Source organism: Lotus japonicus, chromosome 1, assembly GCF_012489685.1.
Source record: "Lotus japonicus ecotype B-129 chromosome 1, LjGifu_v1.2".
NCBI lineage: Eukaryota > Viridiplantae > Streptophyta > Magnoliopsida > Fabales > Fabaceae > Lotus > Lotus japonicus.
In genome coordinates this window covers 95,299,354-95,314,149 of record NC_080041.1, presented here as the reverse complement: position 1 = coordinate 95,314,149, position 14,796 = coordinate 95,299,354, and the positions used below count along the sequence as shown (strand labels likewise).

The 14,796-nt window shown below is 37.5% G+C and overlaps 3 long non-coding RNA genes across 10 annotated transcripts; 1 reads left to right on the top strand and 2 right to left on the bottom strand.

The window, feature by feature from the left end:
- Window positions 1-5,694: 5,694 nt before the first annotated feature.
- LOC130728041 (uncharacterized) lies at window positions 5,695-8,782 on the bottom strand. Of its 6 annotated transcripts, XR_009015529.1 has the most exons (5): window positions 7,431-8,782; window positions 7,235-7,343; window positions 6,902-7,071; window positions 6,769-6,816; window positions 5,695-6,694 (listed from the first exon to the last, which is right to left on the bottom strand). It is a non-coding gene; the product is annotated as an uncharacterized LOC130728041 (long non-coding RNA). The 6 variants fall into 6 exon arrangements; XR_009015531.1 differs by having other exon boundaries at window positions 5,695-6,462; window positions 6,584-7,071; XR_009015527.1 differs by having other exon boundaries at window positions 5,695-6,157; window positions 6,584-7,071.
- Window positions 8,783-9,193: 411 nt separating this feature from the next.
- On the top strand, window positions 9,194-14,160 carry LOC130728039 (uncharacterized). 3 transcript variants are annotated; one of them, XR_009015524.1, is made up of 4 exons: window positions 9,264-9,871; window positions 9,951-10,196; window positions 13,814-13,874; window positions 13,996-14,160. It is a non-coding gene; the product is annotated as an uncharacterized LOC130728039 (long non-coding RNA). The 3 variants fall into 3 exon arrangements; XR_009015523.1 differs by having other exon boundaries at window positions 9,268-9,871; window positions 13,814-14,160; XR_009015522.1 differs by lacking the exons at window positions 13,814-13,874; window positions 13,996-14,160 and having other exon boundaries at window positions 9,194-9,871; window positions 9,951-10,278.
- On the bottom strand, window positions 10,982-11,810 carry LOC130728040 (uncharacterized). Its single transcript, XR_009015525.1, has 2 exons — window positions 11,521-11,810; window positions 10,982-11,470 (listed from the first exon to the last, which is right to left on the bottom strand). It is a non-coding gene; the product is annotated as an uncharacterized LOC130728040 (long non-coding RNA).
- Window positions 14,161-14,796: the final 636 nt, after the last annotated feature.

Sequence of the window (14,796 nt, the reverse complement as noted above, 5' to 3'; positions counted from 1 at the left end):
ACAACACTACCGTCACCACAATACTCTCCACTGACATCATCTGCCATTACCCTCCACCTCCATCGCCACCACCACCTACCGCCACCACCACCTACCGCCACCATCCACCACTCCAGAACCACCGCTATCGCCACAACCACCTCCCTCCAGAGCTACCTCCACTCAACATCACCACCTTCCATCATCACAATCCGCCACCACCACTAGTACCGTTGTCGCCACTGTCGCCGCCAGCTGGCTGGCCAGCACCATCTTCACCACCAACTAACATTATCCTCATTTTTATGCTATATATCATTATTCAATATTTCATGAAACATATGATTATATTAATTTAAACAAATGGTATATAATTGTTATATAGTGTATGACCAAACGTTGCATATATTAAATTTTTATCAAGTCTAATACTCTCTGACACAATACTATCAGGCCTTATACTTTCATGTCTGATACTATACAACAAACCAAATTAACATGCCCTTAGAAATTTATTTATATCCTGTTTTTTTTTTTTTGAATTGTATTCTTTTCAAATTCTTTTCCATCAAAGAACATGTAAATACTTTAGAGTAATCATCAAAATTAGTCTCTATATTTATATGAGAATTTGAGTTTAGTTCCTCCCCTAAAAAATTTGGTCCATAGTTATCCCCACGATTGCGGCCAGCTTGATTTTCTACATATAGAATTAATTCATAACTAAATTAACAAAATTAAAAAAAAAACTCTTAATCCAAAATTAACTATACTAATATATTTTTCAAACTAACTAAAAAAACATAAAGACAACACTTCAATTTCATTAACCACATAAAAGTCAATTTGAGAAACATTTCCACCTTAAAAAAAATCCTTCATCTTCCAACTTAAAAAACAACCCAAAACCAAATCTAATTTCAAAAATGTAAAACCATCTTCATCTTCCTCTTCTTTTAACACTTCATCGTCAACTTGGGATTTGGAGTTTGATTCGTAGGATGAGGGTGATGAGAGGGGTATCGTCAGTAAGAATTCAAGGGAGGATTCAGAGTCCCTGCAATTGTTCCTTGCAACACCGATTAAATAGAGATTTGGAGTGTTTTCTTATGCATCTGATCTTCTTTTGAACTGGTAGGGATCAGATGAAGACACAAAGATGAAGAAAGAAAGGAAGAACAAGGAAGGAATGAGAGATGGACAGAGAAGATGTTAAAAAATGGCAAATTTTATGCCTTATTTTGGGTGGTTTGAAGGAAAAACTATTTGTTCGCATTCGCAAATCTGAAGACTCCGCACGTATAGACGTCACTTAGAAAAATATTTCAGACGAGTGTTAGCTTTTTAAATTATAAATTAATGACAATAACTACAATAAATGTGATGATGTGTCCGTAAAAAAGTGTGTTGCTAACACTCGTCTGAAATATTTTTCTCTACGCCCATGGATTTAAGGTGCCCTACAATTTTATTTTATTTTCATATTGGAATATAGCAAAGAAGGTCAAAGATGCCGACATGTTCTCTGGCTTGTGTGCCTAAATTAATCGAACGAGTTGCCCACTTAGCTATCTTTTCTGACTAATAACGCGTCCATGCAATGCTGAGAATGTGATCGCGGCCCACCACCATGAACATGAGTATGACATATATGATTCTTTGCATGTTAGCTAAGTCAATTGTTAAGCATGCATGCAATTGTAGTTCCAGCCAGCTCACTTCCAGATACTAATTGAAGCTTCAGAGTAGACTCTTTCATTTGTGATTAAGACACAGAAGTCTATCCGAATGTGTTCTGATGATAAACTTAAGGGTTTTTAAGTATATGAAATAATATGTCCGGAAATGCTATTCTCACATATAATTGGTTCTTGTGTAAATTGTATAAATACGTTTGGTAGATATTTAATATTTATAAAAAGAATTTTAAGCTTTATTTCATTCAAAAATTAGAAAAATTAGAAAAATAGAAAAACAGATAAATTAGAAGTGGGTAATTATTTTTAAATGCAATTTTCATTTGTATGGAAATGTTAGATTCTCATCTTTTTTTTACCTTAGAAATTAGGATAGAATGATGACAAAATGTTCTCAATTAACTTTTCACGAAATAATTTTTGTCCAAGAATAATTTTACCAAATACATGTATACAACATTCCCTGAAAATGTTTCAAAAGACCTCCCTCTTTCAAAAAAAATATTTAATTACTTAAAATGGTTTTTTTTCTTTGGCCACCAGTCTCCACGGGAAAAAGGGTCCCACGTGTACTTAAAATGGTTTAAACGATAATTAATTACATTTTTAGCTGAATTTTTAATTATCGTAATTGAAAAGTGTTAACTACATATATAATATTGAAAAATTGCCAAAAAAGTTTTTTTTTTTTCTTTCTTTTTCTACAAACTCACTTGGAAGAGCTTGTTTCTAAGATTATCTTTAATTTTATCTATGTGATTCTCTTTTGTCTTTTCTAAAAGAAAATTTTGAGGTTAAATATGTTTTTAATCTCACACTTATTAGCAATTTAGATCCAATCCTCGGTTTTCTTTACTAGATAACTTAGTAAGGAAACATTTGGTATTATTCAGTGTTCAAGTGGCCTCATGACAACCGAGATACAAGAAAAGTGTTTATCAGGGATCAAATCTGATGAAGAAATTTTAGAAGGACCAAAAGTTATAAGAAATCTATGTGGACAACCTACGTTTGATTATGATTATTACGTGGGCTGGTAACTAAGCAAAAAATATACTACATATACATTATGAAATCACAAGTCCTTATTTTGATTTTTTTAATAGGACGGAAAGCTATGAAAAAGAAATTAAGTGAAAAATTAAAATCCATCCTTATAGCTTAGAGAAAAAAACTTATTTAACCCATTTAATATTTAGTAGATGGGTTGGGAGGGAGGTTCAAGGATCAACCCTGGATGACTAAAATTTATCTTTCCGATGTACCAAAATAAATAAATGAAAATATTTAGTATATGAAACTAAAAATTGAATGACTATTTTTTTATATCAAGAGGTCAATATTCAATTTATTTATATATATTTTTTTACAGATGAAGGGCTATGCCCCAACAAAGCACAAAGTTCGACTCAAGAGCGATAACAGGATTATTAGGCACAACTTCTAAGTTATTCTCGGCAATGATTCTATGCCAATCTCCAAACGGATAGTTAAACAAGTGCAACTCCAAAGGAAAGCGAGTAGCCACTCGAGCCAAGTAATCTCCAAGCGAATTATCCTCACAATGAATACATGAACTTTCTTCAAATGAAAGATATATCGTGCCAAACTCGCAAACTGGTGCGAAATGTCAAGAGGAAGCGAATCACCTACATGGAATCACTCTCAATCGCCACTCTAGAAACCTGGTGACTCGTAACCGCCTCAATTGTGTTAAACACCGAATGAAGCTCAACTAGAAACACATTAGAGGTGACGGAGTTCATGTTCCCGCAGAAACCTGTCACCCACTGACCATAAGATCCTCCCAAAACACTGTCATAGGTAGCCTGATGGGAACCATACAAGGTGCTATCAACATTGAACTTCGACCACCCCTCTTTGGCGCCCTCCACAAAATCGCTCGATCTCGCTGGATGCAAGAATTGAAAGCAGAAACTCGTTCGCCATGAAACCTGGTTGTGTGTGAGACAACACCCGCAACCTGCGTCTCCATCCCAAGCGAGCAAATGAAACCCCAAAGACAAGAAACAACAAGTTGCACATTGTTTAACACAAAGTCGTTCTGAAGACGCCAAATAGCCCAAAGAGCTGTTGCAAAAAACCTTTAGCTTATCCAAACCTAGAACCGAGGTTCGCGGCTTAAGGTTCATTCCAGCCATGTCTACCAAATGCAGGTGAGGAATTTCGACCTAAACTCCGACCCCACGACCGATAGCCAAAACGAAGCTGCCACAATACAATCCCTGAACCGATGCAAGTAATCTTCTTGTAAGTCACCACAAAGTGAGAACTCAGGCGAATCTATTATATGTCTCTGATACCGCTAGAAATTAATTAGCAATGTGGTTCAAAAACTGGCACCAGAAAAACGCAAACGTGCTGCAGTCCCTTAAGACGCCACATTTTCTTCCAAATCTAGTTACCAAGGCTCCCGATTGAAAGACTTACAACCTAGTTGTACTCGGACTTCGTGGAGAATCACCCAAGGCTTCGCGAGCCCACACGACCTGATCGAAGCCTCAGGATACAACTTGAGCAGCATCAGCCAAAATCTCCTAGATAAAACCTGTAATGAATGTTAGAGAAAATATAGACTTCCACCCTTGATCCTCTTCAATGAAGTGAGCAAGAGGCAGATTGTTTATATCTGCAGGGACCTACTAAACTCCTACTTCCTTCAACACATGCCCCGATCCTAGCCACAAATCCTTCCTAAATCTCAAAGTGTTACCATTCCCAACCTTCCACCTACACCCCGAGTACAAAACATCCCAAGTCTTCCTCACTCCTTGCTAAATTAGGGACCATCCCATTACTACACCCATATTTTCCACGCAACACTCGTGCCAAAAAGAATCGCTTTGACTAATTAAACCCTACCCAATCTTCATCATCAAGGCTTGATTGAAGTCATACATCTTTCTAAACCCAAAACCTCCTTGATCCTTAGGGCTACACACCACATCCCACCCCACCACTACCAAAAACACGGGATTTAGCGGCGGTTATTTTTGCTTTTAGCGGCGATTATAACCGCCGCTAAAAAGGGTTAGCGTCGGTTGGAAAAACGACACTGAATATGGCGACGCTAAATTTTAGCGGCGGTTATATAGCGACCGCCGGAGCAACCGCCACTAAATTTAGCGGCGGTTTTACCAAATATTTTGCGGCGGTCATACTTGCCCCTAGACCGAAAACTGTCAAATTTTTCTCAGTGTTTAGCGGCGGTTTCAACCGCCGCCATTGACCAAAATGAAATTTTTTAAAAATTTCAGTGGTTGTTTCAACCGCCCCTGGTAGTGTCCTTTTAAAATCAATGCAGTACTACTCCTTTCAAATACAAAAAACATTTTATTTAAATTTGATTCTCATGGATAGATAATAATGATAAGCCAATTTACCTTATCAACCAGATATATAATGGCATCATTAATAGCACAACAGCCATATCTTAAAGCTCTCTTTCTCAGTACGGTGAATGAGCAAAATAGCCAGATCAATAACAAATGCGAGTAATCTTTATATGCATGTAATATAACCTATTTAAAAACTATATATATACTGGAGTATATATATAGTTTTTAAATAGGTTATATTACATGCATATAAAGATTACTCGCATTTGTTATTGATCTGGCTATTTTGCTCATTCACCGTACTGAGAAAGAGAGCTTTAAGATATGGCTGTTGTGCTATTAATGATGCCATTATATATCTGGTTGATAAGGTAAATTGGCTTATCATTATTATCTATCCATGAGAATCAAATTTAAATATAACAAACTGTATTCTCCAATACTATTTGGTGTCAATCTTACAACACATGATATAAAAATCAAAATAAAGATACATATCTAGCCGTGAATACTTCAGATTAATAATATAATATGCACAATCAAGCTTGAAGCATCAAATTATGCAGTACTAAACTTGAAGCATCAAATTATGCACTACTAAACTTGAAGCATCAAATTGTTACACCAAAATAGACTCTAGTCTCTAAAACTTCAAAAACTTAAACTCAAAATGCAAGGACAGTTTCATTCAGAATAAACACAGGAAAATATTCTACAAGTACATGCATTCCCTTATAGCCATGTTACTCTGCATTTAAGCCATATCAAACAATGAGAATCAGGGAGCAGAGAAAAGCTACCTGGTCAAAAGCTTTTATAATTATCAATCACATATCCTTGTATTGTATACTTTTCTAATCTCTTTCTTTGCTCTGGAGCATAACCACCACCATAGCTTTGAGCATAACTACTATAGTGAGGATTTGCGGCTTAAAATGACAATAATAATCATAAAGACCCAACCTTGTGTATATACCTTCTGAATGTGTGGGTTTGATGAATATCCCCATCTCAAGAACTCTCTGTAGAGATCACTAAGGAATCAAATCCAAACATTACAGAGAGTCAGAGATAGATCTCAGTTCTCTGCTCCTCTTTCATAATCCGTCACCAGCCTAAATTCTGTATATGTAACATAATCCGTTAACAAAATACCAATTAATATCATATCAAATTCACCTAGGACACAACCAAAAAATGAAATCATGTAACAAAGTCATTCACTCGATCTAGGACATTGTAATCAAACCATGTGGTCCCTCAGCACAAAGTAAGTACTATTTAGCAGAGCAGAAAACAAAAAAAAATGTGATAGAAAAATTAACAAGTTCTTATAATAATACTTGAACTATTGGTGAGTTGTCATTAACTTCATAGTATAATCCAGAAGGAGGCTCATAATTCTCAGGGAATGTACCAGGAAAGATCTAGAAGAACACACAGGCAACAAGCACACATAAGATGATTAAAAGAAGTATTAAATTTTTAGTGACACCAAGACATTCATACAACTATTAAAGGAGAAAGGAAAAAAAACTTGATTGACACCTGGGCGGACGAGGCAAGGCTCTTGCTACTCTACCAGATAAGGAGACCTATTGGTGAGATCATGAAAGCATCCATAGGAACCTTGAACAAGGGAAGTGGTTACCCTAGTAACTGAATAAAGCATAAACTCAAATGAGACATGAGATTTACATTAAGAATGAGCAAAGACAATCATAGCAACTTACTCGCGCTGCTTGGAATCCAAATGTGTACATTTATTGGCAAAGATGAACCTAATATTACCAACAAGCCAAAGAGAAATAAAGCTGATGGATAAGGCCCAAGGTATGACAAATCAGATATATGGGAAAACTATACCATAGAATCAGCTGCTTGCGCTAGTTCAACTCAATACTACCCAAACTATTGATGGTTGAGTTCTCCTCCCAAGCTCCAAACTCTTCCGCTAGTTCAACTCAATGCATCTTCTCCTTGTGCAGCTTGCTCACCTCTGTCCTTAGCCTCTATATATGCCTATCTTTCTCATCCTACAAAACCAAAGATGTTGTACCTAACATAAATTTAAGGTAGACCATAGGTGTTAGAAAAATATAGTGAAAGGTAAATTACTTAACAAATAACATTTAGGATCAGATATCAACAAACTAATTAAAACAAATAACATTAAGAATCAAAAATAAAAATAAAAACCTTCAAGGCTATCAATCCTGAAGTTGTTGTTCAAAATCCACAACTTAGCTTCTTACAACATGAGCACTTTACATGGTTCTGTTGGGAAGAAGCCAAATCTTGTAGATCCCTGTTAAGTGATATTATTTATTTGAGAATCCAAACAGAGAAATTTCAAACTGTTAAAGCTGATTATGATAAATGAACAGAAAATGACCTGCACATAGTAAAATTGGCAGCACTAATGAGTGATAGTACCGTGGCAACAATAAGCTGACTACTTATACTTTTTGAACGAATATCTGAAAAATATGTCATCACATCGATCATTATTCTAACACAAAATATGTTAAGTGAAAAAAAAACTTATCCTGCTAAAAGCAACTAGTAAAAAATACTAGAAACTTACTTTGAATTAAGTAATACAGTATATATAGTACAAGAGTTAAATAACCAACTCTGACTTAACTGTAACTAGCTTTACTACTATCACTAACAACAAACTAATGTTACTAATTACTTAATTACAATCATCAAGCCTAACAGGCACCCATGCCTTAAATTTACCATACACATCCTAACACATCAAATATGATAGCCAATATATTCAATATTGTGGTGAAATAAGAGTACTAATTATTAACACATTTTCAAATTCAGGTCCAATTCTTCTCTTGTCCAATTCTTGAACTGTACCATTCTTTCATACCCAATACAGCACATACAAATTCCAGCAAAAAGTTTCTATTCCATTTGAGGGAGAACAAATCAGTGAAAGAGATTGCTACTCAACAAGGACCTTAACAACAAAAATGGAATGCCAAATCAGATATGATGCTCTCAAGCACAACTTGTATGTTCTTCTTAGTCACTTTTACAAAAACCCAACATAATCAAATAAATATCATAATAAACCAAAAATTGAAAAGCTAAAAATTTGGGTGACAAACCCTAACAAAGAAAGAAGAAGAAACAAATATGTCACTAGAGAAATACAATCAGACTCAGACAATAGTTAAAGCTTGAGAAGAGTGATGCCGGTGCGGGAAGCAGTACAAATTAAATAAGCTTCCGTCAACGCCCCCTTTCTACCCCGGCGAGAATGAGGTGAATCCGATGGCGGTGGAATAGATCGACGGCGGGAAGTGAAGGTGAATGGGTGGCATGGCTCATCGATATACTCCATGCCTCTTAGGGGCTAGGGCGAAACAGAGATCGATGGGTTAGAGGTTAGGGATGGGTCAGAGGCTGGGCGGTGGGAGAAACATTGCAAAAGAGGGGAACATTGAGGCGGTGCAAATGAGAGGAAGGGAAGTTGAGGGTTTACAGAAATGTGAGGGAAATGGGAATTAAACCGCGTTAAAGGGCGAAACGTGATTTTTTTGCAATTAAAGTTTAGTGGCGGTTTCACTGACCGCCGCTAAAGCCCGTGTTTTCTGTAGTGCACTTGGCTAACCTTCCCCACCCCATTCTCCATCCCCAGATGAACCTCCTTTGCATTCCGTCCAACTGTTGACAAACACCTTTAAGCAGTAGCATAGTCTACATGCAATATGTCGGTAGGGCCGAAACCACAGATTTTGCTAGGGTTACCCGACAAGTTAACCTAAGAGTATAAAAGTAAATGCCTAGTAATAATAAATAAAATAAATTTTGCAAATATATGAGGATCAATGAAAATATTTTACTATGCCGGCCTTCTTTTGCTCAAATGAAAATTTATTATCAACGTGTGAATTAAAAACAATTATCTTTACTAGATAAATAAATAAAAGTTAGAATGAAATTTACTGATGGTCATTTCTTGTTAGTCAATAAGTGACTAACAGTCACTACGCCAGAAATTACTTACTAAAGCGCCTCTTTTAAAGCGTTTATTATGTCAAACGCTTTAACAGTTATGCATGTGTCTGCTAAAGCGCTTATATTTGAAGAACGCTTTAAAATATAAGATTATCTACAACGCTCCATATCAAAGAGCCTGTTAATAATGATCCCGTACAAGATAAAAAGTCTTTACAACGTTTCTATATCAAACACGCTTTAAAGAAAGTGTGTCCTCACAGCGCCTCACATAAATAAAGCGCTTTAGAAAAACTTCAATTTTTTTAAAAATAAAAAATTGGTATACACGTTCTCTCACATCCCGCACCTCCACTCTCCCTCATTTGCAGGTTGGTTCCAAAAACCCCCCAAACCTTCATTCTTTCCAGCAAGTGTGTTTGGGGGGAAAGAGGAAGCGAACCAGAACGGATTCCCGTGGAGGAACAACAGCGACGAACGTGGCGGCGCGTGAGAGGAGAAATAGTGGCGGATCGGAACCTCGCGAGGGAGAACGGAGTGTCGTGGCGGCACGAGAGGAGCAGAGAGAGGACGCGACCAAGAAGGAGGAGTGGAGTGTGGCGGCGACACAACAGATCCGACGAGGTGCGTGGCGGTGGCTGGAAGAGGAGCGTGGGGGAGGCGATTTAGAAGGAAGGAAGGAGGTGGTGACGGTCAAGAAGAAGGAGGAGGTGGTGATGGTGGAGCAGCCATGGGAGAGGAAGGGAGTGGCGGTTGTGGTTCCCACAGTCCTGACAACCCATCACTCCTCCTCGGCTCCTCCTGCAAAGGCCCCAACCTTAACGCTGCAACGGAGGAGTATAGATCAGCTTGCCGGTTGATTTTTGACCTCTTATTCTTGATTCAAGATTTCCCTCATATTTGTTCCCTTCGATTCATAATTTCTCTCTTGCAGGAAGCTCCTCACCGAAGCCACGATGTCTACTGCCTCACGCAAGCTTCTGGAAAATGAACCTGAGAACAATCAAGCTTGATTAGTGATTTCTCAGAACCTCCATCAAGGAGACTAAACACCTGACCTGAGCCCTGCCTCTCTCACCAAATGCAGAAGCACATCATTGATAACTGTTGGTCTCTCCTTTGGGGCGTTCTGCTGCAATATTTTCTTTAAATTGCTAACTCTCAATACAATTATCTATTTGTAAGTCCAGAACTCCCTCTTTGCCCACCTCTTTTATTTAAACAGTTGTTCTTAGCAAAATTAATACCAATGACTTGATATACATGTTATGCAGTTGTTCTTGTCTAATTTCTGCATCTTTTTTTTTTAATACTGAAAAAGTGTATTTATTAAGCATTTAGTGAAACACTTATGTGTCACCCGTCTCTGTCCCAAAGTACTAAAACTGGTTTCATCCAGGGTGCATCAACACATAAAATCAGGTTTGAGCATCCAATGACATCTACGTCATCGCAACAATTTTATAAAGATGTGAAGAACACGTTTTTTTTTTTTGGCTTAAAAGCATTTTTTGCCCCTGATGTTTCATGTTTGTGTAACTGACACCCCCCATCTATTTTTGTCCATGTTTGTACCCTTAATGTTATTGAAAAGTGTAGCGAGTACCCCTCCGTCAAAGTGACGTTAAAAAATTAACGGAAGGGGCTGACGTGGCTTTTTTTTTATTTTTTAGACCTACCACGTGGAAATAACGTTTGAAATTGGGAAAAAAAGGGTCAGAGAGATTCGAACCCAGACCATGTAAGTAGCAAAACCAACACTAAACCAATTGAGCTACATAAATAATTATTATATTTAGCAACACAATTTTATTTATATCATTTATACTCCTGTACACCTATACCGAGATCTTCTTCCCATCAAGCTTTTTATCTTCAATACTCTTTCCAAAATCCAAATCATATGAAAAATAATAAAAAAAATTCCCACAAAATCATAAAATAATTAAGTTCAAACGAGAAAAATTCAAGGAAATCCCTGAAACAATCTGTTGGCAACATAAAAGTAGCATTCTACAGTTTTAGGTCCAAGATCAATACAAAAACAGAATATCAAAACGATTCTAACACTTTTCCCTCTAGAATTTAAGCTCGTGAGGCTTCATGCTAGACTTCAAGGAGAACCTGGAACCTAGGTAAGCCTTCAGGTCTGGAACACTCTCGATGGCGTAATTTAACAATGGTACCAGCTAGTAATTTAACCTGAGAGTGAAGCCAAAATTAATTACAAAACTCAAAAGGGATTGATTTTGAACAGCTAGCGGATACAGTGAAGAACCAAGGAACAACCTCAGACACTCCTTGAGCTCTTGAAGTGATCCTCCAACGCTCCATCAATTTGTGCTTCTCTTCTCAGATCTGGAAACAAAATCCAGAAATCGAACTCATAAACAAACCCAGAGATCTAATTTTTCTGCAAAATCAAACCTTCTCAAACAGCCACCGCAACCCAACCTCACTTCATCCCTACCGCAAACCTTCTCAAACAGCCACCCACACCCAACCTCACTTCATCCCTACCGCAACCCACAACCGCAAATCGACCCCCACCCCCATTACGGAGACCTAATCCACAGCCTCACCGTCGCGCCGCTCTGCTCCACCGCCATCACCCAACGCCCACCACCGACTGCTGGCCACCACTGACTGCTGGCCACCACCGCATCCCACCCCACCCCCACCCCAAAAACCAGAAACCCACCCACCTCCAACCACCACCGCAACCCACCCCACCCCCTTCCCAGAAACCCAATCGGTAAACACTCAAAGGGAGTTTTACCATAAATTGGGGGTGAAAGATGAAGAGAATGAGAGAGGGGGGGGGGGAAGGATGATCTGAGATCTTTGCACATCGCAACTTGGATCTTCACACTCGCGGGCTTGATTATGGGTAGCTTCAGGTATTTGTGAAAAGGAAAGGGAGAGAAGAAATTTGCACATCCCACTTAGGCTCCTATCGTTTACTTTGGTTATGTCTGTTGCCAGAATGTGAGGTTTGGAGCTTTGGTTAGCAGTGGGAAGAAGATCTGGGTATAGGTTTAGAGGAGGGTAAATGATATAAATAAAATTGTGTTGCTAAATATAACAATTATTTATGTAGCTCAATTGGCTTAGTGTTGGTTTTGCCATGTCCAGAGCTTGGGTTCGAATCTCTCTCACAATTTTTTCCCAATTTTCAACGTTATTTCCACGTGGCAGGTTTAAAAAATAAAAGCCACGTCAGCCCTTTTCGTTAATTTGCTTTTCAATAACATTGAGGGTACAAACATGGACAAAAATAGATGGGGGGTGTCAGTTGCACAAACCTGAAACATCAGGGGCAAAAAATGCTTTTAAGCCTTTTTTTTTTATAAGCATGTGAAGAACAAATTAAGTTCTAATAACAAATATATATATATATGTGTCTTGAATTCCAGCACATGAAATCATTGTCCTTTATCCTTTCCTAGAATTTGTTTCTCCGTGTTTGTTAATAATCAACTTCTTTTTACATCATTAAGCCGCTGGAGCTAGATATCTTTGACACTGTCTCTTTCTACTGAGGTTTCTGTGATAATAGAAGTTCCATCTTGATGCTTGTTTGAAATGTCCCTTGGCTCTATGTTGACACGAGCAAGCACGAGAAACAAGATTCTCTGAGTTTTGGGGGAGCATGAAGTTAAAAACTCTTTGAAGTTTCATGGTTCAAAATTGATTACAAAATAGTTTCGTATTTTGGGTTTAAGTAACTTCTTCAAGTTGTTCAATCTAAAGAAGAAAAGGCCACAATTGGGATAGAGTTTGCTCATTCTATCATCTTTACACTGTCTTTGATCTCCAAACATGGATTCAAAAGTATCCAAGAGATTATCCAAGCCCTCGTAACTCTCCCCAACTGCCTTCAGAGCAAATACAATGCTCTCAACGGTGGTGCTCTGCATCTTTTTATTTATAGCATAGTTCTGTTGGATCTTCGGAGAGTGTTGTGTGCCAAGTCATTGAATAGTGGAGTGTTGGCTGTGTTCTAGGTCCAATTCGTGATCAGTTTGCTGGTTTTTGGTAGAAGTAAAAGGGCAAAAAAATTGCAGCAATGCTGTTGTTAATATGGATTGTTTGTAGCATAATTACAGTACCTTCACTAAGTGTTCGATGAAAGCTTCTTTTGGATAGTATTAAGCATTTGGATTCTACTTCATGGTATTTTTAGGGATATGCTCATAAATGCATAGCTCTGCCCTATTGATGTTTTTTATTTTACTTTTGTATTCTTTTTTTAGGTAGATCTCTTTCCTACAATTCCGTTACAATCCTATCCTTTTATTGATGGATGTCTTATTTTATTACCCCCTGCAAAAAAAGAGTAATCAGTTATATCCTCTAATTGCATTACAGATTCGGTAATCCCGAGTGCATAGCCATCTACGTTGATAATCTCCCTCCTCTTCTTCCATATCTAGTTCTTATTAGACAATGAAAAGGCATAGTGTCTTGTGTGAATGCATTTTTTCTATCTATATATTTATCATGGTATAAAGTGTTTTGTGGATACATCCTCTTGCATCTATTTCCAATTATATGCTAATCTGATGTGAATACTTAACGTGTGGGAGTCAATCTATCCATTTCATATCTTGTTTAGTTCTCTTTCCCATTCAAGCTATGTTCTCATTTTAATTTCACTCAGATCTATTTATCCACCTTTCATTGGGCTTTTTTTGTCTTACCTTAATTGAGGTGATCATTTGAATTTTGAATCAGTTAGTATTAAATTATTTCATTTTGGAGTTGTAAACATCAACGTACATCTTTGTTGAACAGGCGGATACCCTTGTTTGCCAGTTGCTGCGATAAAAATGGACTTTCTGTTGATATTCATCTGGTATGCGTTATGAATTGTTATGTGTTGATGTGTAAAAATGGACTTATGTTCTTTTTCAATAGATAATTCTCATGTTAGCTAGAATGTTACAATTTTCATTTCTTTATTTTAATGGTAACAGGGGCACATTGGGAAGTCTTGTAAGGGTGTTTTTCTTTGTATTGTATTGGTGAAGCAAGTAAATTTGTGGTGGTAGTGATTCTAGTTAAAGGAAATAGAACTTCCTAGGTCTTGAGTCCCCAGAATATGTCTTCAGACCGCCCATAAATATATATATGTTTAACAAGTGCTACATCGCTTCTGTATAGGAATGTTTTAGTATGCACTTATATTAAAACGCTTTTTGATGGGAACGTTGTAGTAAACACGTATATGAAAGCGTTTCATAATTGAAGTGCTTAGTAGAAGGACTTATTAAAGCGCTTCTTTCTAAAATTCGCTTTAGTATATGCATTTACTAAACCGCTTCTTTTATAAAAGCGTTGTAGAACATGCCATGTTCTACAACGCTTTTTTAGAAAAGCGCTTGACAGTACTAAAGCGGTACGTTCTACAGCACTTCTTAAGCGTTGTAAAATCGAAAAAATAAGCGCTGTAAAATGAAATTTTTGGTGTAGTGAGTATTATATAAAAAGGAAATTGTTATTCAGACCCCTCCTATATCAATTCCAAACTCCCCTTAAAGTGCAAAAATACTAAAATACCCTTAATGAAAAAATTAAAAAAATTCCTCACCCCCTCCACACATTCTCTCTCCTCTCACCTCTTCCTCTTTCCTCCACCACCACCGCCGCCACCACCACCACCACCACCACCACCGTCACCACCACCACCGTCGCCACCACCGTCACCACCACTGTCACCATCACCACCACAACAACAACCTTCATCTTCTCCTCCTCCTCTCTCTCTCTCTCTCACT